Here is a 27,602-nt window from a genome sequence, read left to right on the forward strand (position 1 = left end):
CCCGGAGGGGTCCTATTGATGACTGACAGGTGCATGGGAGGAAGGTGTCAGGCGAGAGAGAGGCGAAACCAGAGACCAGCGACAGCCTCTGGCTCCGGGTTATCCTGTTCCCGGGGTCAAACACCAAAGCAAGTTCAACACCCTTCTGCAGAAACGGAGCTGTGCCCCACCAGTGATCACTGGATTCTCCCCACTGGGCTGTGTCGGAAAGCAGCGCGCTCGTCCAGGACTGGGCCGTCTGAAGAATCTGTGCGTCTTCTGCCGGACGAGAGTTATTTTGAGGGATTCTTTGTTCTTTAAGCTCCAGAGATTTGCTGCAGGGCTTTCTCGCAGCGTTAGTCAGTGTTATCGCTGAAAAAGATTGTGTTGGTTTTGTTGAGAGAGATGATGGAAGTCCAGCAGTTTGCCTTAGTTGTGCCTTTGTACAACTGTAGAGGAACAGTACTGACCAGCTACTGCAAACAGCTTTTGACTGTGTTTTAGGCACGCAGACACAATGTGGCTCTTGATCTCAAAGAAGTCCAAATGAATACATCTGTTCTACGCCGTTACTAGTTATTTTTGACTTCAGTTCCAATCAGTTCCAATTTGAGCCTCTGCCACCCCTGTCTTAATTCACAACTCGCAGAATTAGAAACACTGTGTAAGTTTGGTTTCATTTAACATTCCTGGGGGTTTTATGAGCGGATGTGTAGAATTATGGGTAGGATACTAAAGGCAAAGCCAGTTAGTTACATTCTGTGCGACAAAGAAAAAAAAACCAGCAAGTGTGTAGTTTTCTCTCCAGCGAGCTCAGGTTCTTGTGTAATGTGGGCTGCAGGCGGACCGAAACTTCTGACCTGCAATTATCCCATCTTAATAGGGGAGCAGAGCTCCCCACAAATCAAGGTGCACAATTCTGTCTGCTGCACCAGGCTGGACAGGCTTATTGCTCCCAGCTGCAAAATGGATGTCAAGTGCCAGCCAAAGAAGACATGTGAAAGCCTAGATAAAGCAGAAACCCTAAAAAAGCATGAAACTACTGAAATAAGCGTGGTAACGACTTGGTCTGCTTTTACCTTGAGCACCAAGCCGCAGATGTGCGCTGCCTTCTTCTATAATCCAGGATTTGGAGATTCCCAGAGACACTTTAAATGGTAGCAGGCTAGCAATCAGGTCAGTGTGACCACTCAGACACCTCCTAGCAGATACGAAGAACCTGTGTCAAGTTTGCTTATTAGGAGTGAAGCTCTGACGATAAGTATAGCAGAACACCGTATAGACTATCTGACTCTGAGGTTTACTGGCAGTTTAGCTGTAGTCGTGTTTAAGTGATTAAGCACTCTCTTAAGATTTCCTTGTTTTAATCTCTGTGATGGTGTTTCCTTGCGTCAGGATCTTGCTTATCGAGTATGAGTTTTTAGGCAGTACTTTTCTTCTCTGACGGTAGAACTCTAAGGTTAATATTAATTATCAAAAGGAAACATATTTAGCTAATAAGAACGTTTTGAAAGTTAGCAAGTCATAAACACCCCTTTGCTTGTGGAGTTTAATTGTTCTTGCGGTAGAAAATAAATACTGTTGCAAGTGGTTGCTTCTGAAGAAATTAAACAATTCCCACAAGTATAGAAAAACACTATTTCTTTTCCTGGCCTTGGTTTTATAACCTGAAAGCCTCAGTGTGTAATTTGAATGAGATAGGAATTATACCAACTTTATAATGGAGAGCCATGACAAAATGATTCCAGTTATTAACTCATATGCTGTGTTTCAAGATGATTTTCCATTTTATTCTCCAAATTTTATCAGACAAAAAAAATACTTATGGTTGTTTGTGCGCAATGGAATTCGGCCTCTCATCCCATAAGCGTAGAGTCTTTTCTTTAAATGTAATATCTTTTTTTTAAATAACATCTTTTGTTAAAAATGTAAACACATAATTTTTAAAAAATATAATCTTAAGTAATGCTGGTTGTTTAGACAGTGGACGCCTCATATTCCCAAATCATTGCTGTCCAGCTCGATCCGCTGTACCCATTGTTCCAGATCCCAGAGAAATGTTGCTCTTGACTTATGGATAAATAGAGGGACCCCCATTCCCATCAGGAGCAATCCATCACCTTCCACCAGAGCACAGCCAGAGAGGGGAAAATATGATTGAGAGAAATCACTGTTTGGGGCTGATTCCTACAGAAAAATGTCAGTCAGGATTTTGAGGAAACGTGCAGTGAGCAGCTAAATGTGGGTTTTAAAGTACACTGCATGTGAAATGACTGACGTTACTTTCTCGCGATAACAGCTCAAGGTAACTAAAACCAGCAGATGCACTTGGTGACATTTGCTGTCACTTCTGCAGTAATAATTCATTAGCCATAACATTTTTAATGTCAAACAGTATTCTGTGTGTTTATGCACCCCCCTCGTGACGCTCCCCTATCGGGAAGACCAGCAATTATCACCTTGGAGGAATCTGGGATCCCTGTGCTAAATTCCCTTTGACCTCTACAAAAGGTCAAGAGATGCCTGTCTCACCAGGATGCCGATAGAAGCCTTGCACTGCGCCTTCAGTAGTTAGATTACTGGGAAACTGTTAGCCAGCCAGCAGGCAGTAAAACCTGGTTCCAAAGCTAAACAGGATTTTGCATGGATATTTACAATGCAAATGGCGTTTTTCTTAATTTGATTTACAGATACTCCCCAGGCCTCACACCTTGAAGACAGACGAGAGCCTGCTACTGTATATAGGCAGGCTCTTCACTCTGTATGAAATATGCTATTATTTTTCAAGGAGGTGTGTAAAGTATTTTTTTTTCATTCTTTATTAGTTTTTCTATGCCACAAAATAATGTCGCTAATATCTGTAACTTGGAAAATGTGAGCAAACAGCTTCATTTAGCGTGCCGCTTGGTCAATACCCATTGGGCTGATTTTAAGGGAGTTCCTAGAATTCAGTTTTGGGGATGTGAAGCATGGAACCAAATGAAAATATATATTTAATAATAATATAATATTTTATATTATTAAAACATTAAGGTCCCTAATACTATGACTGGGCTACTACCAATAATAAAAACAGGTTTTCTTGGTTTCTTATTAAATAGAACATTATATTTTTATTTGGTTAAGGGAACCAAATTTAAGAAAACTTAAAAAAAATAAATGGGACCAGAGTACTTGCACTGAAAGCAGACTTGACTGGCGCAGTGAGCTGAAGTGCTCCAGTCAGTGTTGTGTGATTGCACGACGTAATGTGAATCACTGGGGTGCCATGCAGATACAGAGCGTTATGCATCTGTCACCAGTCTGAGCAATGATAAGTTACAAGATCGCATGGAGTCATAGGAGGCCTGGCTGTGTGTTAATTACCAGCAAATGTTTTGAGAAACTGCGTGGAGGGACTGACTTGCGCTCAGAGTTTGGAAAGCTTTTTGTGTTTCTGCAATGGATGTCCACTCTCATGAAAGCAGCCACTCAGAAGCGCTTTGAACTATCCCAGTCAAAGTCTCTATCTAGACAGGGGAAAAAAAAAATGCTAAAGGTAAGAGATTTAGTCTGCAGAAACATCAAAGCCAGGCCCGCAAGTATGGAGAACAGGAAGGCAGCCCGAGAGCCCTGCTGCTTTGGAGTAATCTCGCTGGGGTACCACCGCTGAGGATAAGTCAAACCTCGGGACGCGACTTCAGTTAAATTAGAAATAAAATAATAATAATAAAGAATAAAGAAAGCAGGAGTTCAAATGGAGCCACTCCGTGCTTTAAACATCCCCAGATCTCCCCATTGTTGTTTGCTTTAATCTGAGCGTGAAGTGAGCAGCACATACAGTGGTTACTTGAAAAAGAAAGTATGTCAACTTTGGAGAATGATGTATTGCTGGAGCTTGAAGAACTGTGGGTTGACACGGGAAGCGGTGGGGCTACCGGTGGTTTAGCTCCCGACCAGCTGTGCTTGAAAATGATCCTGCACCACGCAGGCCACAGGGCCTCTGCTGTCCCTGTCTTCAGCACAAACTCACGCTTGTTTTTGTCGAAGGGGAAAATGAAAATGCAATGACTCAAGCATCTACTGTATGTCAACCAACTACAACTCTAAACGCACCTTAGGTGATAATTGGTGGATAATTGGGGCCTTTGTCTCGAGGTGCTGTACGCATTTCTTCCCTGAGCAGTTTCATTTCGCCAGCGCACAGTGTCATTATTCTGAGAGACGTAGAGTTACGCTGTTGTGACATTTAACAAATGGAGAATGGGATAATATTGATGTGGTTCTTCTGCGCCCAGTGATGTTTAAAGACTAGGACAAGGGAAGAATGCTTCTGCTGCTGCCAGGTTTGGTTCTTAGTCTATGGCTGGGCTACACAGCTGATGTACTTGTGGCAACATGGCTATTGCATTACAGTCACCACAAAGCTTGACAGCAGAATAATGATTTTCTGTTTTTTTTTTCCAGGAATTAAAACCCCATGCTGCACTGCACCAGTAAGAATCATTCAGTTCGGAAAGTGATGGGAGAGTCTTAATCAAGGTAAGAGCATATGACCTGAATTAAGTCCCCTTTGGCACTTTTTGCAACATATATTTTTGTTCTGCTGTTCTTGGTTATTGACTTTGGATTTTCATACTTTCACATATTGCATGTTGTCACCCCTATCTGTGTCCCATCAAAAATGGATTCACTTTGTCCCCAGCCTACCCCGGATATGAGCTGTATCAATCCTTTTTCAGGTCCACATGGACCTTGTTAGTCTGAGGTTGTACTGCTTAAGCAGAACCTGTGGGTGATGACCCAGTGAGTTCAAACCATCGGATGTGCTCCATGGGGAGAGCCGAAAGAGCTGTCTTCAGTGAGGGGAGCTGCAGTTGCCTCCAAACATAGTCGCTTCCATCTCTTCATCAATGCTGTTTGCAGTGGAACGGGCACAAACTCTCCCGATCTCCATAGTTCTGGAATTGAAGTAAAATGCACCGGTCCCTCTCTCCCATTCCTAATTTTGCAGTTTGTTTCATCCTGAGTGTTTTGCAAACGATCGTTTAACAATGTGCAGTAAGTGTGTGCCGTTCCCGTTTCCTTTCACCGCTGTCGTTTGACTTGTCAGAGGCGGCGTTTTGCTCACATTAACTTCTACCTCACCTCCTGCTATAATGACCTCATCTTGGAGTGGCCCAGACACGCAGTTTGGTTTCTTATGAGTTTGCAGCTGATTAATACTGCACAGTAATTAACTCTGCTATGAATGCAGTCACCCTTGAAGAGGATGGCTTTATATATTTTGACAAACTGAAGAACCGCTAGAGTGTTATTAGATCACTGCACCGTGTTCGCTTAGTGCACGATGACAATTACTTTTTTTCCTCCGAATCGGTGGAAAGACCTCTACTGTGGACTCTTAAGTCTGAAACGGGAGTTTTTGTCTCAGTCTTATCTCGTCTTTATCTCATAACATTTTTCAATAAACTGCATATCTCTGCTTTGTTACTGTTCTCAGATTAACAGGGCTCTCCAGTGTATTGTTCTGTGGTGATCACCATTATTCTCAAGAACACTTGAACTTAATCATCGCCATGGTAACTGGAGCTCCAGCCAGGCCTTGTGCACTTGATCGGAAATGTAATTATGGTTGGCAGTGTTGACTATTTGGGATTTTTTAAGTGAAAGACCATGAAGCTTCTTTAATTGATGTGTCACTTGAAAGGTCAAATCTTTAGTCTCAGTTCTTCACTGTGTTCCGTATTGGATACAGAGGCAAACGTGAAAGTCATGAATGAGGTTCAAACCCAGACATCTTCAGAGTGTTTGGATCTCTTCCTCAGTTTCTTTGTTTGGTTAGTTGAAGGAGATTTTTCACTTACATGCAGCCATACAAGAATAAATCACGACGTGGCTTTTTTAGCATGGGATCTGAACGTTTCCTTTTTTTAATTGCTCTCTGCGATTTTGAAACGAGGTCAATAAAAGACATTTAAGGAGTGGTAACTCCAAACTGCTTTGGCACGAGTGCAGTTATTTTAGGATATCATGATACGATACAGATTTACTGACAGGGGAAAGTTATTTTTTTCTGGTTTGGGGACTGATTTTAAATCCTAACATGTTGTCCTCACGTGAGGGTGACCTCAGCAGGCTGTGGTAAACACTGGATCACTGTGAGCTGCAGTTCTTGGCAAAAGTGACATTTCTAGATTTCTTAGAGTAGGTGGAATGAAGAGAAATGTTGCTACAGTTGCCACAGACGTCAGTCCCATTTCGTATCTGTTAATAACTTGGATGTTATATGTAAACGTTGGACCACTTTGTACTTAATAACATTTTTTTCTGCCTCTAACAATTAAAATTTGCATGAAGTCATAGTTCGTTATACAGAGTCGCACTTCCTTCCTTGGACACACCACGATAAAGACCTGGAGAGGAAAGTGCGGAGCTCGGAGAGCCTTGTGGAATGTGCTGGCCGTGCATCTTGGTGCTGATATTCCAAATAAAACCCCCCTTGCTTGCATTCGTCTGCTGCGTTCAAACGAAATCGTTCTCCATTGTAGGCCTGCATAAGGGGAGAACAGGGAGGGGGGGAAGGGCTGGGAGAAAAAAAAAGATTCCTGCTTCATTATTTCAAATCTATAATCATCCCCTCGAGCCTCCATCTGTCAGCCCGGTAGGGTTAAATTTGGTTGGCCTTGACATGCTATAGAGGCGCACCGTTCAAATGCTTACAAGGACAAGGTCACCATTCCCAATGTTTGAGCATTCTCACACATTCCACTGCTGTTGGGCTATTTGCCTGGCTAGATGGTCTGCTAGCTTAGCACAAAAGATGGACCACATTTCCTTGCCTTTGTACCCGAGTGAATAGAGACCTTAGGAAACCCAAGCTCAATAAGGCATTTGAAAATTTGTTAATTACAAGCTAAACACACTCTGTGCTCCAGCCAAGTGCGGTTTCTTGGTGAGGGAGCCTCCGTGCAGTATTTCCTACGATTTCATATAGTGATGTTATGAATAGAAATCAGGGAAGAAGAGGTATATGGTGATCTAGCATGAAAATAAATCTTGGCGAATAAGTGCAGATGAAATGTCCTAAAGGAGGTTTTTGTAACATGGTGTGAAGAACTTCTTGACATACTGATTTTAAAATTTAGGTTGCAGCGGATTATTTTGTTAGTGGAAAATAAAAACCTCCACGTGATGACTGTGGGTTTTTTACTGTGACATATCCTAAGATCCATGAGAAGTGCTTTTTTTGAGTAGTGTAATCTCCCATTTTGTATTTAGATGTTTTCTGTTGCTCTTCTGACAAGGCTCTAGACTGACACCGAAGAAGCCGATCTAATAGAAAAGTAGATTATCTAGATTTCAGAACGACCTTAGAGCATCTTGGCTTTTAATTTGTTCATGCTCGTTTACAATCGTCGGGATGCAGGAACGTGGGAATTGGACCATGTTTTTGTGGCTTATAAAGTAATTGATTTGGAATCACAATTCAGTGCAGAGAGAGATGCAGTGTGAAAGAAAAGTGTGAACATAAATGCATTTTATAACCAAGAATACGTTTAGCCTTGCTGTGTAAAGAAAAACAAACAAACATGCCCGAAAAAGCCTTGTGAGTTCCCTGGCCCTTCTTTAAAGAAGGGTAGAGTCTACCCTTTGTGGGCATTGTTCCTTTAGAGACCTCTTCAATGATTGTTTGTGTGGGCGCGCGTGTGAACTTGTGAATGAGCTCGTGTTTCCAATAGGAGGGATGCACTCAGAGCCGCGCGCATCTCGCGATCTGTCAATGTTGCTCCCCAATGGGACATGGGCGGGCTGGTGGGGGCGGCGCTGGGGGGGTCCTTGGAAAAACACTGTCTCATCAGAACTTGCCCCCCTCCTCCCCTACAGCCAGAAGAAAGGACACGTCTGTGACAGGTCTGGGGAGGCTGGCTGAGGCCTGCAAGGCAAAGCTTGTTTCCTGCCCCAGCGAGGGGAAAAGGGGAGAACACAATCAGTGCTAGCAGCTCATCGCAAGGGCAGCATCTCATTTCAGTGACACGTGAAATGATGTTGAATCTCTCAAGTCAGTATCGTGCACCACGATGCTCCACGTGGCGATCAAACCACCAGTACCGGGAGCAAGGCGGAGAGAGAGCTTGTTCTGGACGTTATCCTTACAGGTGCTGGGAAAGGTGTGTGTGCGTGGGCTAGCTGTAACACTGTTGAGCCTCTGATCCTTGGATACGATTACCTTACCAATTTTAAAATACTAATTTATGTTTTGTGTATTGAGACAGCACAGCTAGGCAAAGCTTGTTTCAGACTCTCACCACCCTTTGCTTAAAGAAGTAATTCCTGTTCTCGTTTCTAAATGCGCTTTCATGTAGTTCCCTCGTGTGATACTCAGGTTGATGTTACACTGTTGATTCTGAAGAGGTTCAGTTGACATTATCAGTGTCTTGGAGTGCTGTGAAAACATGGATCAAGTCTCCTCATAGTCCTCTCTGTTCAAGGCTAAAAAGGTTCGGTTCTTGTAGCCTATCAGTGCAAGACTCTCTTTTAAATCACAACGTGTATGTGGTTGCTCTTCTCTGGACTGATTCTGAAGCAGCAATATCTTTCTTGTAACATGGTGGCCAAAATTGCACATGATCTTCAAAATGGAGCCTTGCTAATGCATTGCACACCATTGTGCACCATTAACATAACGCCTCTCGATCTAAATCCTGTTTGTGAATATATGTCTTTACATTTTGTTTGTTTTCTCATTGCTTCTCCACCTGGCCTGGAAGATGGAAATGTCAACTTAGCACTTAAATCTTTATTTCTTTACTTTTAGCCATTTAAGCTCAGAATGTCCCATGTTTTCTAATTTATCTGTGCTACCTGCACATAATACTTTCCACATGTCTACATTATTACATATCCTATATACAAACGCCAGTCTTGAATTTCCTCTGTTTTTTTGCATTTCATTTGCTGCTTCTACAGTGTCTGCTAATCCTCCTACAGTATTTTGGAATCATCTCCGTATTTGAGTAGTCGCTGTCGGAGCTCCACACTGCTTTACAGCAGAGTCTGTTCTGAGTGGAGGTGATAGCCTGCCAACTCAGAGGTCACTGCTGAGCAGCAGGCAGAGTGTGCCCATGCTGGATCCAGCCCTCCCAACCTCAGCAATGCAGGGCTAATTATATTCCACTTCTTGGGGAGTTGCCGCAACAGTTGGCTAATGACATAGTGCAGACTTTTAGCTTGCAGTGGATGACAAGATTTGAGCTCCAGGGACCTCTGCTGGTTTAAACACTTAGAAGCCCCTATTCACAGCTCCGCAACAGGATGTGCCATAAATTAATTTCACCTAATCCAGCCTGGCTAGAGTCTGGCACTCATGCCAGCCTTCGGACACGTTGCTTGAGTGCAGCTATTAATCTCCGATTTCCACCACAAAAGAAAATTCAGAAAATGTCATTTTTTTCCAAAAACAAGGTAGTAAAAGATGATTCTCTGTCATATAGGTTGTAGAAGAAATTGTAAAAAAAAAAATTTTTTAAATAACCTAATTTAAAAGGTAGACCATCCATTTTTTTTCTTAAACGTTAGAACTATTGGGATCTAAAGTCATTTTTACTGCATGGTGATGAACAAAATAGCGGTAATTGTTTCAAATCAAATATTATGAATATGGTGCGGTGTCCTTCGTGGTTTTTTCTTCAAGATAGAGGGTCTTTCTTTTGTAGTTCGTCATTCTGGGTTGTGTGATGGGAGGGTCTGTTGAGTCAAGTCTTTTCCAGTGAAGCAGTGTGCGCTGTTCTGCAGGTGTGCGCCACTGGGTCTGGACATGTCTTGGAACAGGGCTGGTAAGATGTTCTAAAGTGCAGTGCAGGTCAGGTTCATGGCGACGGGCTGCTGATGTGTTTCTTGAATGGCAGAATGCGTGTGCCTGCTCCAGCAGCGATTCACTGATGGGCGTCCTCTATCTGTCAGCAATGACCTTTCGACAGGCACCGCAGTCAAATGGCTTCCAAGTGAGTGGGTATATTCACTGCTCCGCCCCACCCTCTGTCTGTGCAGCGGCTGGAATTGAGAATGATCGACACTGTGGCTTTCCACTCAAACAGGAACTGGCTCATACCCTGATGCCCATTGGTGCTGTACTCTCCATGTGCTTAGGTGGTGACATGCACGAGTGAGGAGGGTGCTGGGACACACCCATTTCTGGCTGGCTGGAAGCTTGCCATTGGGGTTGGATTAGTCCATTAGATCTGTCTGTGCAGGGGGGGTCGGCAGGAACAGTGGGGGGGGGTCTTTGCTGCTTTGGGGAAGTGATGGGGAATAATCAATACGACAGGCTGGAGGGAATCTGCGTGGCAGAATGCCCCGTCTCCTCCTACCCGGTGCACGTGCAGAGCGGAACAAGAGGGAGGCACTTTGCTGACTGATTAATGCCGTGTAATATACATGTTGGGATAATGCATCCAATTTTAGAATTTTAAATTGGAAGGGATTTCAGCAGCAGGTCTTGGTAATTGACTGCTACAGTTGACTAAAGCAAGAACACAATAACCAGCCCTGGTATTGAGGTCGTGTGCATCTTAGCTGAGCTTCGTGAATAATTATACATTTTCCTTGTACTACTCCTTAGTGTTAGGCTTACTGTTGTGGTTCCAGTGGTCTAGTTCTCTTTGTAATTCTAATTCTGTTCCGGCTGCCCTTGCAGCGATTATCTTAAGTGCTTTTGTGTTCTTGTTTTTAATTAAAGGCACTACCACATCCACAAAGGAAAAAAAAATCATCAATGTTTTTGTTTCGTCAGAACTTGTAGAAATGTAGAAGTTTAAGTTCGAACAAGATTGGGGGGGGGGGGGCAGAGGATCTCTGTGGAGGTGTGGTAACATTTTTCAGAAAAAAATAATAATGATGGTGATGCCTCCTATGCAGAGTTATTAGCTGAAGCACTGGTAGGCTGCCCACTGAGAGCTGCTGGGCTGGGATCTGGAGAATGGAGGATGGGGGCTGGGGGGGCATGGGACTCAATTCTTGTGATTCTGCTCTGTGCTTCAAATGACTCCCACTCTGGCACTTTGCTCTGACAACTGACTGCTTAACTGAGAGCAAAAATAGGTAGCTTGCTGGTCTCCATGACAGGCTATACATAATCACCATAGAGGTATATAATTACAGCTGTCAACCTCATCCTCTGTAATTGATGCAATAGCTCACAACATCAGTGGCGGATTAAGCTTACTGTGCACATGGATGAGAAATAATGTCTCAGTTGCATGAAGACTGGCTAAACATTTTCTTGGCATCTTAATCATCTTTTTCCATAATGCGTGTATCAGCAAGTTTGCCCTGTGCTCCCCCAACCACCCCCCCTTAGGAACGAGAGAGTGCAGTGTTCCAGCATCTAGGAATAAGCAGTGCATGAGGACAGAGCTTTACAACGGCGTTTTTCTCCTCTTTGTTTTGTATTTAGCTTTATGGGCGCTCATCGGTACACCTAGATGATTGCAGATTTCCCATAGCAATTTAGCCGTGTGACGTGAGTTTGCTGCTGCAGAATGCTTTATGAGAGTCTGCTGGTTTTCGTATCATTTCTGTTTCATTGAGTTCATTGCGTTTTAGAAGTCGGAGGGCTGTAACCATTGTCATTGAGCTTCCAAGCTAACCTGATCATCTCTTGCAGAAGGCAGCTGTGCAGGATTACATCAAGCTCACAGTTCAGCTTGTGACGTTGCAGTGGAGCTGCTGGGTCTTGTACCTTTTCTTTCTGTCATAGAAGCCACCAGCAGCACCAACCCATCAGCTGTCCAAGGCATGCTCTCCTGTCACAAGGGGCTGCTGCTGTTTCCAAGACTGCCCATAGTCCTGTGCTCTTTCTCTCTCTCTCCTGCTCTAATTATTTCTCAGCCAATAAAGCTGCCATGTGCTGCTGTCCAGAAGCCACTATTTTGACTTCCCTTACTATATTTCCATCATGTGACAAAGTTTAATATTCTGTTGCTGTAATTATTTGGTATTTTTCATAACCCAGTTTGGTAAAACTCATATGCCAAGGTCATAATTATCAAAGAAGCAGCTAATCTGACCATTTACCACAAATATTACGTCTTAAAAATGTACCCCTTCATCAAAAGTGGCCATCATGCATAGTTACACTGTTTGTAGCTGTTCAGTTTGGTCCTATGCACAAGTGCAATGAAATGCTTATTTGCATGAATGCTCGAATTCAAAGACATGAAAGAAAAACATAAACAGAGAAGAGCAGCAGCAGCAGCAGCAACAACAGCAAAGTTAAACAACATGCAACTTAAATCAAGCTCAGCACAAGCAGTGTGCAAGCAGAAAACATCCGCATGAGTGCGTGGAAGAGTCAGAATTCAGTTCTGTCGTGTGTGGTGGGAGGCCAGGAGGACTTCACGGAGGATGCGAATGCGTACAGTAAGACCATCGGAAAATGGCCCCCTCTCATGTATAACCTTTCAGCCCTTCAGTAGTTAGAAGCTGATTGATCCGAGAATCTCATCCACTCGTTTCTTCTTGAAAGAAGGAAGATCTTTTGACAACGTGGCCGAGTAGCTTCTCGTGCTCCTGCAGCCCCTTGCGTAGGAAAGTGCTTCCCGCCCCTGTCTGTCGGCGCACTTCCACACTTCTGCTCCTGCTCCTGGAGGAGCCCGCTGGGCCTCGGAGCACTGGGAACAGGTCCCCCCGTAGTCTTCTCTGGGCTCGAGGCTGGAGGGAGCGGTCTAGCCTGTCAGTCCAGGACATTTCTCCAGCCCCTGGAATATGTCAGGTTTCGGTTCTATGGACTGGTGCCAGAGCAGCAATATGTTGTTGTTTTTTCACATGGTGGCCAGAATTTGTGCTCAGTGTTCTAAAAGAGCTCTTGCGATTGTGCTCGTGGAACGCGTGCGGATGGAGGGTTTGATTTCTAGTAGCCGGTCAGTCTTAAATCTTCCTCTTGGGGTTGGACAGGCCGGTTGTTTTTGTTCTACCCCCCTCCCCCAGCCCGGTCCGGAGGAGCCAGCTGTGTGTTTTCCCCCGTCACCACGCCTCTGGGCCCCCGCAGCAGCGCACAGGTGTGAATTAGGAAGTGCAGCCCTCCCACCTTCCAGCCACTCGCGGTTCAGCGTGTCGTGGGCAAACCAGCCCCCCGCCGTCGGCACCCAGGTCCCACGCCCACTGGAGGAGAGGCGCGCCCCCGCATCGCGAGTCGGCAAGGGGGTGCTGTGAGGTCGGCGGCGCATCCCTGCTTCGGGAACGCGATCCTGCCTCGAACCCGCCAGCGATTGAGCCTCTAGGAGGCTGATCACTCTTAAAACCTCATCCAGCTGTGCCTTATATGTTCCCAGTGAGCCCACTACAGCAAGATGGGTGTGTGGCTTATTTCGGACAGACGTGGACATTACTAATTACTTTATGTACATTTTTTTTCCTTTCCAATAGTTTAATGCTTTAATTAGGAAACAAATTGTTCTAATGCTGCATTTGTATTGGTCAGTCAGTATTCCAGCTGTGCCGGCATCTGTGATATAGTCATGGTTAGGAGTTATGGGGATAAAAAAGGTATTTGCTCATGCAGTGAAATGTAAACCAGGGAGCCATTAGCCTACTGCTAAATCATCTGAAAAAAAAATATTTTAAGTGGGCATAGCCCTGCGAAGTTAGTTAACAAGAAATCTTAAGTTACTTTTTTTTCAATTCCCGTCTTTCTCCTGCACTTAGCAGGCAAAAAAAAATACGTCCTTGTAATGAAAACCCATTGAGAAGCAGGAGGCTAATGAAATCTATTTTAAAAAAGTGCAAAACAAGGCCGTCTGATTGATTGCAAATTGAAAGTGTGATTGCTTTTAAACTATCCTGTCCCATCAATCCTTTATCCTTCCATATGCTCGCCGCCCCATAAACAAGCAGGAAGCTCTCATCAGACATTCAAATCGCTTTCAATTTGCATTCTTGATTGACACAGAGAGTGGGAGACCAAGGGAGTATGTCGGGCATGCGTTTGTGAATGTAGATTACAGTACACAGTCAAGGCAGCCCCACAAAAGCTGCAGGATGTCAAACTGCAATCAAACAGCTTGTTTTTTTATGATAGGAATAGAAAATAAAAGGTCCTAAGGGTCATTAAGTGGTTAACAAGCATCTTTTCAGTCTGAATTACTTAAACCATTACAAGACCCCATCTGCCGCAAGACTTTTATCTTAAATGTGATGTGGAAAGAGCTTGATTGTAAAAGTAAAAAAGTGGTCGGAATTTTACATAGCAGTGTATATTGTAACTCCAGTGACATTAGAAAAATAAGCAGATTGATTGGTTTATGCTGCTTTTCTCCAGTCCATCTATACATAACTGTTGCTATGGTTTTTTATTTGTCAGTAGTAGTAGTAGTAGTCTTTTTTGTGGTGTATAAAAAGATGGGTTTGTAAAATTGATTGTACTTACTCACTTAATAGAAACATTTATTTTAAATCTTTTATTGGCACCTTGCACCGGTAGTGAGTTTGCCAGAGAAGACAATGCGGATGTCCACTTATTCTGGAATGACTGATGACAGTAATTTAGTTTGTCTTAACAAACCTGGCCTACAGGAAGTTGTCCACCAACTGGATTGTGACTGTGCAAATATATCCATGCGTAAAATCAGCATCCTAGGCCACAATTTTCACTTTCTCTATTCTTTAATACAAGTGGTCCTCCCAGTCTAGCAAAGGTTGTGTATTTCCAGGTGTCAGTGGAGCTTCCAAACTGTCGCAGTGGTGCTGTGGAAACTCACACAAAGTGTTTGTGTTTACACAATGCAGATGTGATCATAGTGGAATTAACGAGAGACTATAAGGAACAAGTCAGTAAGTGACAACTGACAGGCAAGAGAAAAGTGCGAGGTGTGTGGCGTAAGCTCTGGGCACGTGAGTCCCACCGACACCCTTCACCGTGCTGACCGCTGCTGGTGCGCTTTGACGGTTCTGTTTCTGGAAGGGATCGTGTCCGCTGGATGTGGTTGTTCTCCCACTTGGTCTTCCTGCTGTCTTTGAGGACAGGAGCCACCGGAGAAAAGCACCCAGAAAACACCCGCCAGGTGCCATTCCCCTGCTGCCTGGGGCACCCCTTAAACGCAATCCGGATTGCTCGGCAGCAGGAATGCTCTTCTTTAATAAGCACCGACTCGGGAGCGTTGTGGCCTGAAACACCCCTGTGTGGACTGCGCTCGTGATGAAAAGCTCCCTTCGTTGCTTGCATTTATCTGAGTTCCTGTTTAGCAACAGAGAGGCTGCAGCAAGGATGAGGGGAGATGGGATAACAGTACTGTGACGGCAACAGGCATTGCTGCCCAGTTAATTGTTGCTTTGAGGTGCTCACTGAGGAATGAGCCATGTGTTGGCCCAAATGACCACTCTCTCTGGGTATGTTTTGCCTTTAAGAAGCCTCACCATATGCTCCTCCTGGAGAACATAAGGACAGACATGAAAGAAAAGCGACAGAGTTTTTTAAGAATTCTGTTCAAGCCCCACCCCCCTCCCCATATCGGTTATCCTTCACCTCTAATCCAAAAAGATAGTCTTATTGCTGAATATATATTTATATTTCAATTTTTCTATCATGTCACAGACCATACTGGGATATCATAGTGTATCGGACATTATAATGGCAGTGAAACCCCTTTGCACATTGCAGTTGAATTGCGCATCTCTCGGGTTCAGTCTGTCCACTCACAAGACGCGTACAGCATTGGTTCTGTAAATAATGGAGATGAGTACAGTCCCCGGCATTGCTTACCAGCGATTAGTAAAACTTTTCTGTCATGTCCCGGGAATAGAAGGCATAAAAGGCCGAAGCTGAAAATCGGTGCACCTCTGCAGTTTCATCTAGGACTGAGCCAGGCACTGTGCTGTGCCTAGTAGCAATATGTTTTCTAATAGTATGCATTCACATTCGTCAGACCTCCTTGATTTCATCCGGTATTTGCATAATCCACAGCAGTGCTTTCTCCAGCCCATGTCCTTTTTGTTTTTTTAAAAAAGATCCCTCTCTCTAATTAGAGTATTGTGCCGATTGAAGTGAGATCTTATGGCCAGTTTCCATCAGAAATTTTTGTGGGTTCAGATTTTTGGAAACTCTCCTGCACTTTAACGTCATCTCTAATATCAAGTGAGTGAAGCTCCTGACGTTTGCGTGCATACACGCCAAGCAAAGAATAAACCTCTAATGTAAGAGAATTTGTCACCAGCTCACACAAAATTATTTCTTCTGTCTTCTACTTTTTGAATTTTTTTCTGCCTTTTTTGTGCAGTTCTTAGACCCTGGGCAAAAATAAAGCAAATGTTTCAAATTAACTGCAGAATTCTTCAGTGTTATTCAGAGATTCAGAGGGTAAAGAAACATTTCTGTGGATTTTGTTTAGAAAACAAGGATGGGTAATTCCTTCATTCATCTTTGCCATTATAATCTAGACATTAAATACTGTCTAAATCTCTGTATATTACATAGGAAAGGGGCATTTATGGGAACATACATTAAAAATACAAGCTACTTAGTATTTAGTACTTGTTTACCGCATCCAAGCCTTGAACAAAACAAGCCAGTATTCTTCTCTTCAGTGCAGTCTGTGAACAGTTTGCTTTTATTCCAACAGGAAGTTCTTGGCATGTTGCTAAGCAACGTAATGACATCTAGATTCAAAATCAAACGTCTTAAGTTTACTCAGGCAGGAATTAGTTAAGAGGTACTAATAAAATGTAATGCTTTGCTTTTGACTTTTGTAGAATTGATGGATTGAATAAAAGGGCTTATAACCTTTCTGTTCGGGGAAGAGATCTTTATTTTTCAGAGTGAAAACGCAGTCCTACTTGGGTTTGGGGTATTCTGATGAGTTGCAGACACAAACCAGGAATCTGCTGCCACAAAAACCCCTCCAGCACAGCAAGCAGAATTCTGGAGTACTCCTCACAATCCCAACCTTACCTTAAACAAGCTGAAAATTGCTGAGGAAATCTGCCGATGTCAGCCTGTTAATGTAAACTGGAAGAAGACGTTTCTTTCTCTTTACTTCACAACACTCGGGGCACTGCGTGGTAATGACATTTCAGCAGGAGGTTTTAAAGTGAATTACAATGAGCTGGTTCCAGCAGACCCGGGTCCTGTTTTCAGCCACCCGAAAGTGAAGGAGAGAGAACATGGAGTGGGAACTATCTCTGGGATGTGTCCGCCCAGCGTGCTGCATCTGCACTAGGAGCATCGGCTTTCCTGCGTCTGCTCTGCTGCGCAGGTCCTCGTGGTGCGCAGTGTCTCTCCTCTCTGGGCCGTGGAGCAAGGGAAGCAGTTTGGCCTGTATTTAGGAAAGGGGACAGAGAGGGGGTGGGGTGGGGGGGCGGGGGGATGGGGGATGGTACTCTGGGCTAAGCCACAAACCAGCAGGTGTGCCGGCATCAGAGTCTCACAGTTCAGCCCGCTATGCCCAGTAGGACTGGCTGCCTCTCGCCTCAAAAACAGGATTAACAATATGAAGTAACTGGAGTAAGAACAAAAAAAGCATTTCAGGGTTCGGCAAATTTATTTCACTGGGAATCTTTTAAATCTAAAATAAGACTTAAATTTTACGGGACAAGTAGGTAGCTGTGTCAGCGTGCGTAGGCACACCCGAAGAAGGCTCCACAGCCGAAATGTTGTGTTTCCTTCCTTCTCTTTTCAGCAGGGAATAAACCTTTTTCTTGTTTTCTTTTTTAAGGGACACCTGTGTGGTTCTGACTCACGCTTCATGTAGTTGCTCTGCGAGTTATATTAAAACACTCAGCAGTGCTTAAGAAAGAATAATGTAAATCAGGGTCAATAATCGGCATGCTCTGTCGCTTTCATTGAGGAAGGGAATTGGCACTAAGGGGACTTCAGAATCCAGTCTCTGAGAACAGTTGCAGACTAGAGGAAGCCATTGGCCCATCTAGTTCATTTGGAAGCTAGTACCTTATTGATCCAAGGATCTCATGCAGCTGCTTCTTAAGAGAAGCCAGGGTGGCGGCTTCAACAGCATGGCAGGGTAGCTTGTTCCACACCCAGACCACTCTTTGTGAAAATGAGGGACTCCTGTTCTCAGTTTTAAATGCACTTCCTGGTAGTTTCCCCTTACGCCCTGTTCTTGTGGCTGTGTAAATACCCTTGAAGTTTTATTTGTTGATTTGCATCAGGTCCCTTTGTAGATTTCTCTGTCTGAAACTAAAAAAATGTCATTTCCTTCTCTTGTCTGTGCCGGATGTTCTGCTATGCCCCTTGTTATTAATATATGAATGATATTCTCTTATGTATCTGTGGACATCTTCCCCCAGATTGTTCCACTCCCATTTGCTGATCTCCAATTTAGATGCCTCTCATGTCATTTTCATTAGTAGGATTTATTTTTTTGGCAAAAGTAAAGCCTATCGCACCTCATGCATTCTTTTTTTTTATCTCCTCTCTCTATGATGACATAGCTCTGCTGCCTGTAAACATTTCACAACGTGAAACGAAAGGTTTCTTATGCCTGCAAAGGGAAGTCTAAACACAGAAGTTTGTTCTCTTCCGAAGGTCTTTTCTTATCAGGGGGAGCTTAAGATGAGTGCTAAACATGTTTGAGTATCTGTGAAAAGAGTCTCTTTAATCCTTTTAAGTTACTTTGCCCCCTCGGACCATTTGTCCTCACACTCGCGCCGAGCCCTCGGTGCCCCCCTGCCTCTCCCTGCCCTCCACATGCGCGCAGGGACCCAGCGCTGAGGGGCAGATAGGAAAGAAAATCATCTGGCAGAGGGGTGCAGTGCTGAGCAAACAATGAGGGGCAGTGGAGGAGAGATTCTGCCGGCTTTCACAGACGTGCAAAGTGGCTGGAGTTGTGGGGTTTAGCAGCTTCCTCCAGGCAGGTGATAAACACAGCCCCGCCGCACGCCAGTGGATCTGGAAGGTGGCGGCGGCGGCGATGATGATGGTGTGGTGGTGGGGGGGGGCACACATTTAAGAAATGGCACCTCAACACAGCAGGCCAAAGCGCACAGCCCTTCAAAGGGAAATCAAATCGCCATTTTGACCGGGCTTACAAAATAATGGAAAAAAATGCTCCCCCCATCTCTGTACCCGGTTACCCCCACCCAGCTCTCTCTCTCTCACACACACACACACACACACACACACACACACACACACACACACACACACACACACCTCCTGCTCACCCCCTAACTCCCGTCAGCCTGTAAAAAAAAAAAAACCGAGGGGGAGAAATGTGTTGAGACTTCATTTTTCAACTGCTGCTGCACAGTGTTGTCAGAGCGGAGTCCTTGGGAAGTCTTTATTTCTGCAGGGCTGGGCCTCTCTGTGTCTCGTTCCCCCTCTCGGGCCATTCTCATGCCTTTCCCCCCCACCTGCTGGGACCTTCATCCCGGACAGAGCAGCCCGTCAGCGGGGGGACAATTACAGAGGAGCTCAGCCTTTGATCATCTGACCACATGGAAGCACAACAGCTGACCACATGTTTCAAAAGAGAAGCGCCCCCCCCCCTCCACACACACACACACCCCAAAAAAAAGAAAGAAAGAAAGTGAAAAACCCTCATTCCCAACATTTCGGCTGACTGCCTCATTTTAGCAGCTGCCTGAGGAGTTCTCATAATTGTAGTAATTATATACATGCGTTTTTATTTTTTTATTATATTATTTTTTGGATCAGAGGTGCTTTTTTTTGGGTGGGGGGAGAGGGAAGAGGGAAGCTGGCTGCATCTACTTTTTTTTTAATATGTGGCCAACAAAACAGGGAAGCAATTTCAGTCTCTGCTAATAAAACGGTGCTAATTCTGCCGTCATTGTTTGCCAAACTGTCATCATGCCAGTTCAGCTACCAAATAACCTTCCCTCAGTAGCTATTGGAGGCACTTTTCCAGAAAGTCAAACGTGCCTCTCTGTGGGAAATATAAAATACGATACAGGGCTTAACACCTATACCATGAGCGTTTATGAGGAAAATATTGAAGACCTGATTAGAAAAATCGCCTGTGGTTTTTAAAGACCTTGGAGTTTAAACCTTTAGGCATTTGATTAAGATGTTTTAATATGTATTGATCATGCAGCTTTGTCATTAACAGTAAAATCGGAAGAACTTAACTTTTCTTAGCAACGGAAAGCTTCCTTTAAAATCCCAGAAAAAAAATGGGTGCGCTTGTTTGTACAGCATCTTGCTGTATCAAAGCCGATTAATTTAATTTGTGAACAGAGACTTGAAAATGTGACTGAGAACCACAGCCTGAATCTGGTTCGTTTTGAATCGAAAACCGCAAACTGGAGCTTGGAGTAGAGGCCCAGCCAAAAATCAAAACAGGACTAAGGAAAAAATGTTACCACAACACTTGCTCTGAATTATTATTTCTTAAACTCATTTTCATTTTATTAGTTTCCACTAAAGTCACAGTAAAATGGTTAATGAATTGCCTAATGTCAAAGTTTCTTGGATAAATGCTGAACGCTTGTCTCTGTTGAAAACTGAATATTTGTTAGAAAAATCAGACGCTTTGCAAAGATTTTATTAGAGTTCTTTTGAGAAACGTCTCCAATGCTTCTCACTATATTTTGGTTTTAAGAGACATCTTGTTCTATCTCCCTCTTGGTTTCCTTTTAAATATTTTCAGCAGTTATAAAGCATCATCTTCCAAATCAGTTTGGGACAGTGTTTACCTGTAATTAACCTGTGTTCAAACTGTGCATATGTATCACCATTTTTAAACGTCTCGTTTTTGACAGATTTATTCAAATTAATTTAAATGTTTATTTTTTTTTAAATAATACCTGACTTTTCTGCAGTGTTTTCATGCAGATAGGCAAAATTAAAGGTACATTTTGTGACATGTAATGTAACAATCAGTAGCAAACACTTCACTGTAATGTATAAATCATGGTCATCAACCACCCAGGCAAATACATTAACCATTCTGTGATTTATTGAGGTCTGTAAAGTGTGCTTTTCTATGGGCAGTGAACAGTTTTGTCTTTGTATTTAGTGCTGTTATTTTACTGACAAAGTATCCAGGTCATCTGGATAAAATTTGACTGTTTTATTAAGGTGCAGTAAGGATGTTTTTTTTAATATGAAAGGGGTACCGAGGAAGTGGTTCCAAAAGAGAAATAAAATTCGTAGAATGTGTGAACATCCCATTTAAAAAAAATAACGACAATTCAAAATAGAAACGTCTGGGCCACATTAAAACGATTTGAGGCAGTGATGGTGTTTGCAGTGTCTGTTTGCAAAGAAAGGCCTCTCTAAGTGTTTCCTATTGTGTGGTGTATCAGTTTACCACATTAACAGGCTCATGAAAAGGGTCTCTTCACTAGTGCTGTGGCCCTGTCTGAAATAACATTGATTGTTTTGACTGAGTGCCACCTTTATTCTGGCCGAATCACTGACCGTACTCCCTTCAAAAGCCCAGGCTCTCAGTGTGAGAGAGGGCATCTCAAGCTTCGGCAGGCAATCGAGGCTTGAGAAGTGTCTAACAGTCTGTTTTCACGTTCAAAAAATATCTTAAAAAAACAATGCCGGCGTTTTTTTTACCCCTTTCATTATTAAAAAAAATATTTGCGTGTGCTCACATGTGTCTCTAACAGTCTGCGCGCACTGAGGATTGTGTGGGCGTATCTGTATGTATGTATCTACACAGTGAATTAAGAGGACAAATTATTCCATGATTGTGAGCCTAATTCTTGCATTTCTCCACTTTAAGAAATTTTAAATTTCTTAAGTTGCACAACCAGTATTTCAATATACAGACAACTGCGTTTTAATTTAAATGCATTAATCCAGCCCATTATTTGTGTTGTAAATAACTTAAGACCTGAGTATCTTGTTTTTCACCTGTGTCATAATTGTAAAAAATAATGTATAATTTTATAATAATACATTATTATATGTGTAATTCTTTATTATATCATAATTTATTGATGATATTTAAGGTGGTCTGGTAGTGTATTTAAGTGCAAGATGTCTGTTATCCTGATATTACTTTAGGTTATGAGTGAAACGTTATCATGTAAATTACTTGAAATTGTCACTCAAGAAAATCTGTAGGATTAAAGATTAGCATCCCTTATGAAATCAGATGACTGTGAGAATTTATTGATGTCTCCGTTTATTACACTGACTTCATCTGAGCCAAGGTCACTATCAGGTCTCTCGAAGTGATCATTTGTATTGATCAGATCAGTAATCATGGTATACATAGCAAATCTGGAGAAAAATACTTGCATGGAGATCATAAAAAGTCTGTGTTTAATGTATAGCCAATAAACATATGTGTAATTAACTACATCACTTTAGTGTATTTTATTGAATGATTGTTTGACACCACTCTTTAGCAGGTCATTCTGTTCTCTTTATACAGTATGTTGTGCTTGCTGTTTTCCAGTGCACACTACAGCAAATTGAGACTGCTGTTTGATCTTCTACTACACACGTAGAGATTTTAACAAACATTTAACGAGCCGTTGAAATATGGGGTGTAAAGACTTGATACGCCACCCTAAATAGTTTTTCATAATAGGTGTCTCTTTAAACGAGCGAGATAAGAGCTCCCTGTTGCCAGAACCCCTTCACCCTCAGGGCATCTGTTGTTGCTGAGTGCTCAGTGAATCCACATCTCCCTGTCTTTCTAAAGCTGAGTCCTGGAGAAAGAGGGGGTGTCTGTGTGAGTGGGGCAATGGTTATGGGGTGATATAGTCTAGGCCCAAAAAAGGAAGCATTTCCCAGTGTCAAGTTGTATTCTTGAAACTGACCCCTCTGTGTATTCTTCCAGTTCATGATCGTTTCTCCTGCAGTAAAAAAGTAACAAGTCTTGTTTTTCTGACAATTATAAGTGTTTGGTTATACAATCAAAGGGGCTCGTGCAAGCATGGTCCCATAATGGTGTCAAAATCCATTTTAAAGTGCTGTAATTCTTGTTTTTTACAAGCCTCCATAAAAAATGCAATGTGCTTTGTAATGAGAAGCATGAATGGAGCCATGGACCGCTGCAGAGCCCCTATGGCAAACCAAACTCGGGACCGACAAAAGCTAGAGAAAGTTTTCCATGTTCCTTGAGCTGTTAACTACTAGACATGTGGCAGACATTGTTCCCAAGCTCCCCGGACCAGAAAAAAGCCTTTTTTTTAAAAGCTACTGGCTTTTTTTTTGTGCACCCAGTTATGAGCTCGCTGAGCAACGTAGAGACCTCACATGAATCGGCTTTCTAAGTTACATTTAGGAAGTCTACAGCATAAATGTTACCTTTTAGTCTACTTTCCTACTGTCTGAAACAGGTTTCTGGTCCCCTGAGCTATTGTTTCAATTGTTTCAGAATGCAGGAAACTACTGTTTTTTTACATTGTATTATGGAGGAAACAAAGCTAGGAGTAAGATTAGATTAATTAACAATGACCTGTGATGTCATTGCATTTTTTTTCCTCTAGGATAAATCCTATTTATATAGGCAGTGTGTATGTAATTTAAAAGCTTTAATCATCTTAAGCAACAAATGTTTTAAAAACTGAATGCAAATGTTAGCGCTGTATATAAATATTGAATGACATTGCGATGTATGAATTTATCCAATTTTAACATCTTCGTCACAACTTTCGATTAAACGCATTTATAGAAAGCTTTTACAGAACTCAAGGGATTTACAAAATCAAGAGCTTTATAAAACAATTTATTGTTCCCTTTTAATAACAAACACCACAATGCACTTAAAGTTCGGCAGGTTTGGCCAGACAATGCCAGTTAGAAGTCCCTGTCTCTGCTCTACAATCACTAGTACTGACGTTCGGACGTCTGTGTTAAAGTGAACTCTAGCCATGGCTAACCATTGTCATCACTGATGTATCCATTGGACAGGCCCTGGGAACTCCTGTTCTGCACTAGTAAACACCTGCTCTCTCTCAGGGTGAGAGGGGAAGAGAGGAGGTCACCCCCCCAACATTTAATTAGGATTTCCGTGAAGACTGACACTCTAGGTTGTGGAATACAAAATGCATGAACCAGTCTTTAGAAGAAGACCCTCAAAGTGTGCTCATCAGGATTTCTAGCTGCTTAGACTGTTGCATATTTTAAAAAAAAATTAAGAACAATGACACATTTGCAAAGTATCTTGTTTCCTTAAAAAAAATGTTTTCGTCCTGCCACTTCTTCTTTATATCCATTTTAAATCTATCGGTTTATGAACTTGGGGATCCTTCAGACTGAGAAAGCAGGGAGACTCCCAGGCCATCCTAAGGTGAACCTTCGGCCAGTCTCTGCTGGTCAGGAGGTACACTGATGTTCACGTCCAGGCAGAGCCGACAATCAAACCACAGGCCACATAAAATTTAGAACCGCACGGAACACTTACAGTCATGTCAAAAATTATTGGCACTCTCGATAAAGATGAGTAAAAAAGGCAGTGTAATATTAACAACGCAGGTAATTAGGTAATTTTCTGCTCGAACATATGGAAAAATTATGTTTTTCTATTCTAATGTAATTGTAGTGATTTCTAATGTAATTCTAACAAATTGCTCACAAAAGGTGTTTGTCAGCAAGTCTTTTTCTAAAAAAAAAAAGATAGGTATCAAAATGATTGGCACCCCTAAAGAGCATCAATGAAATCAAACAAAAAAAAAATTAAATCTGCCATCATACACACTACTTTTTGTGTTAATCTCCATCTTAAAGAATAACATTGTAGCCTTTCATGGCTTTGTTTTACTGAGGTATAAAAATGAAGTTAATGCATGTAAAACCCCTTTGTCATCCATCATCGTGGGGGGGAGAGACAAAGAACTTGCAAATAATGAGAGAGAAATTATTGTTGACCCTTATAAATTAGGAGATGGGTACGAAAATAAATATGACACTTACCACTATGAGGGAAATAATGAAGAAGTTGAGAAACAGCGGAGCAGTGGTAAACCTGCCTGGTACAGGACCGAGTGCGTCTTGCCTTCACGCACAGTGAGGAGGATGGCCTGGGAGGCAAAGGAAACTTACAGGGCCACAGCTGTAAAATTACAGAGCTTGGGTGCATCTGGGGGTCACCAGGTCTCCAGATTTACAACCAGCTAATGTAAGCTCCTGGAGTTAGGTCAACAGCATTGGCCATTGGACTGGAACGTCCTGCTGCGGTCAGATGATGGACACGCGAACATGGCGCCGGAGAGGGGCGGCGTGTTGCGTGTTGCTCCACGGCTGTCTGTCTAAAATAGACCCCTTTGGCCGGGCACGCCACCAGCGGGTTTGGTGTCGAATTACGACTGTGTATGTAGAAAAGAACATCCGACCAGCTGTAAAATTCGGTGGTGGATCTTTGACGGTGTGGAGCTCTTTTGCTTCTACTGGTCCTGGCGTCCCAGTTAAGGTCATCGTCACCGCGAGGAAGTCTACCAAATACCAGGAGATTTTAGAAAAACAACCCTGGTTGTTAAAAGTTAAACGTGGCCACAAGAGGCTCTTCCAGCAAGGCAATGACCCCAAGCACTCATCATATTCCACAAAGAAATGGTTGATGGAACTCAAATTCAACATTTTACAGTGGCCACTTAAGTCTCCGGTCTTGAGCCTGTTGACAACCTGACATTGGAATTAAACGGGGTCCACAAGTACAGACTGAAGGATATTGGGGATCTTAAGGATTTCGTATGGTGGAATGGTATAAGATCCCTGCTAATGTGATCTACAGTGTCATAAGACATGATAAAAAAGGGTGGTTGCTGTTACACAGCAAGGGGAGGGTGCACATGGTTTTAAAACCAGGGCTGACAATAATTGTGGCACTTAATTGTTTTTGGAAATAAGTTTATAATTTGAGAAGTGTGTAGTTGTGGTTGATCCATTGAGTCATAAAAAAAAAATATATTCCACAGGTTAGAATATAGGTGCCGTTTATTTTATATAGACTTTGCTTATTTTTATCAAAGGTGCCAATAATTTTGGAGGCGAGTATAAATCTGTTATCAGAATCCATGAATATTACTCTTCACCACCAGTTTAGCAGTTTTAAATTTGAATTTGGGCTGCCTGCTCCTAAGCTGCTAAGCATATTCCCTAAAGTCAATAGAAAAATGCAAAAAATATATTATCGCAGTTAAAACTGTGTGTTGTTTTACGGTATATTTGCATCTTTCCCAGTACTTAGTCTTATTCAGGTTATTTTTTGTGGTTCACGTTTGAGGTCAGGCGGATATCAGCTCTTCTTCCTTGTGTTGGACTAGTTACCCCTTCTTGTTTCTGTTGGTTATGCTTGCGACCTTCCTTAGCAGAAGGGGTCAAAAGACAGTTCGTATAGTTCTGCCTGTTGGAGTTATCCCTGCAGCGTGTCTGCGGATCAAAACAAAGTTCAAGAAGTCACGTGGGGAGGAAGCACCTTTCATCGAGTCGCAGTGCGGAGTTTTTTTTATGCTACCCTTCTCACGATAAAAATAAGGACCTGTAAAGTACCTCAGGTGGATCCATGCCAGTCACAAGAGTGCATCCCCCTTCTGACTTTTCACATGCTGCGCTCGTGAGATGCCCTGTCCCTCTGTGCACAACAGCCCCCCAGCAATACACAGCTCAGTGGATTCGAGTGGAATCGGCACGAACGCCCACTTGATCCAAAAGAAAGATTTCCACATTCACCTACTGACAGGTGATGAATTTAGACATGGATTAAAGGCATCAGATCACTGCAGAGATATCATTGCTGCTGTTGTTCACATTCAGGGTAGCCTGTTGGTAATGCATTGTTCCATAACTACGGTGTTAAGGACGGAAAGGAGAGTCTCTCTTGTTTATCTTGATTGTGTTGCCCTATAACTATGCTAAAGGCAGCTGAATTCTTTTTTTCCCCCCATTTTATTCTGACCAATTTATATCACATACAGTTCAAGTTGCAATGAAACAGATTTTTTTACAATAATCTTAGCCACTTAGATGTGCATTATCTGCAAAGTGGATTTTCTTTTAGTGGGCTGCAGTACTAAAAAAACACCATAGCAATTCAAACAATGAGGAGAAGTTCAACCAAATATATTTATGTTCAAATGACAGAAGGTAATTGTAATCCCAGTTTCTGTTCTCAAATTGTTAAGGTAATTCTGTGTACAATGATCTCCGAAAGGACTGTTCTGCAAAATGTTTTTATTCCTTTAGACTTGTGATTGGCTACAGTGTAAGAAGAAGGGACAGTCCTTAATTTATATATAAGAAGAAACACTTAATTAAGGAGATGTGCATTAAAATCTTTTTCAGCCATATCCGAAATGGAGAAAGGTCTGTGACCTTTAGCATTTTAAATTGATACGTGATTGGACAGAGTTGGACAAATGCAAACTGTCCTTGCAGGGTCTGTGGCTATATGCTGTTTGTGTCTCTGCGTCTAAATTTTATTCAAGTGCGGATTATCCATACACTGAATCTGTCTGGTTTTGTATTTTATCCCTGTAAATAAATACCAAAAAAATCCCTTTGTACTGTCAATCTGCAGCACTCAGAAAGCTCTAAATTCATTACTTTAAAAAAAAAATTAAAAGCATGGGTAAAAAGCTTTTCACTTATCAGCCCCTGATTACTTTTAATTGGGCACCATTTTCTGACAAAATAGCGTGAGTGTGACTGTAGAAGTAAAGGAGATGACAGGTCTAATGACTAAGTACGTGGAAACAAACCAAGTTCTTAT

The 27,602-nt window shown here is 42.6% G+C and overlaps 1 long non-coding RNA gene across 1 annotated transcript in view; it reads left to right on the forward strand.

Annotated features, from left to right (window-relative positions):
- Nucleotides 1-27,602, forward strand: part of LOC148654051 (uncharacterized) — a 77,067-nt gene that overhangs the window by 2,135 nt on the left and 47,330 nt on the right. Inside the window, exon 2 of the long non-coding RNA XR_015924929.1 lies at nt 4,426-4,500. This is a non-coding gene — a long non-coding RNA (uncharacterized LOC148654051). The remainder of the gene's footprint in view (nt 1-4,425; nt 4,501-27,602) is intronic.

This window comes from Lepisosteus platostomus, chromosome 10, assembly GCF_059453375.1.
Source record: "Lepisosteus platostomus isolate fLepPlt1 chromosome 10, fLepPlt1.hap1, whole genome shotgun sequence".
NCBI classification, from domain to species: domain Eukaryota; kingdom Metazoa; phylum Chordata; class Actinopteri; order Semionotiformes; family Lepisosteidae; genus Lepisosteus; species Lepisosteus platostomus.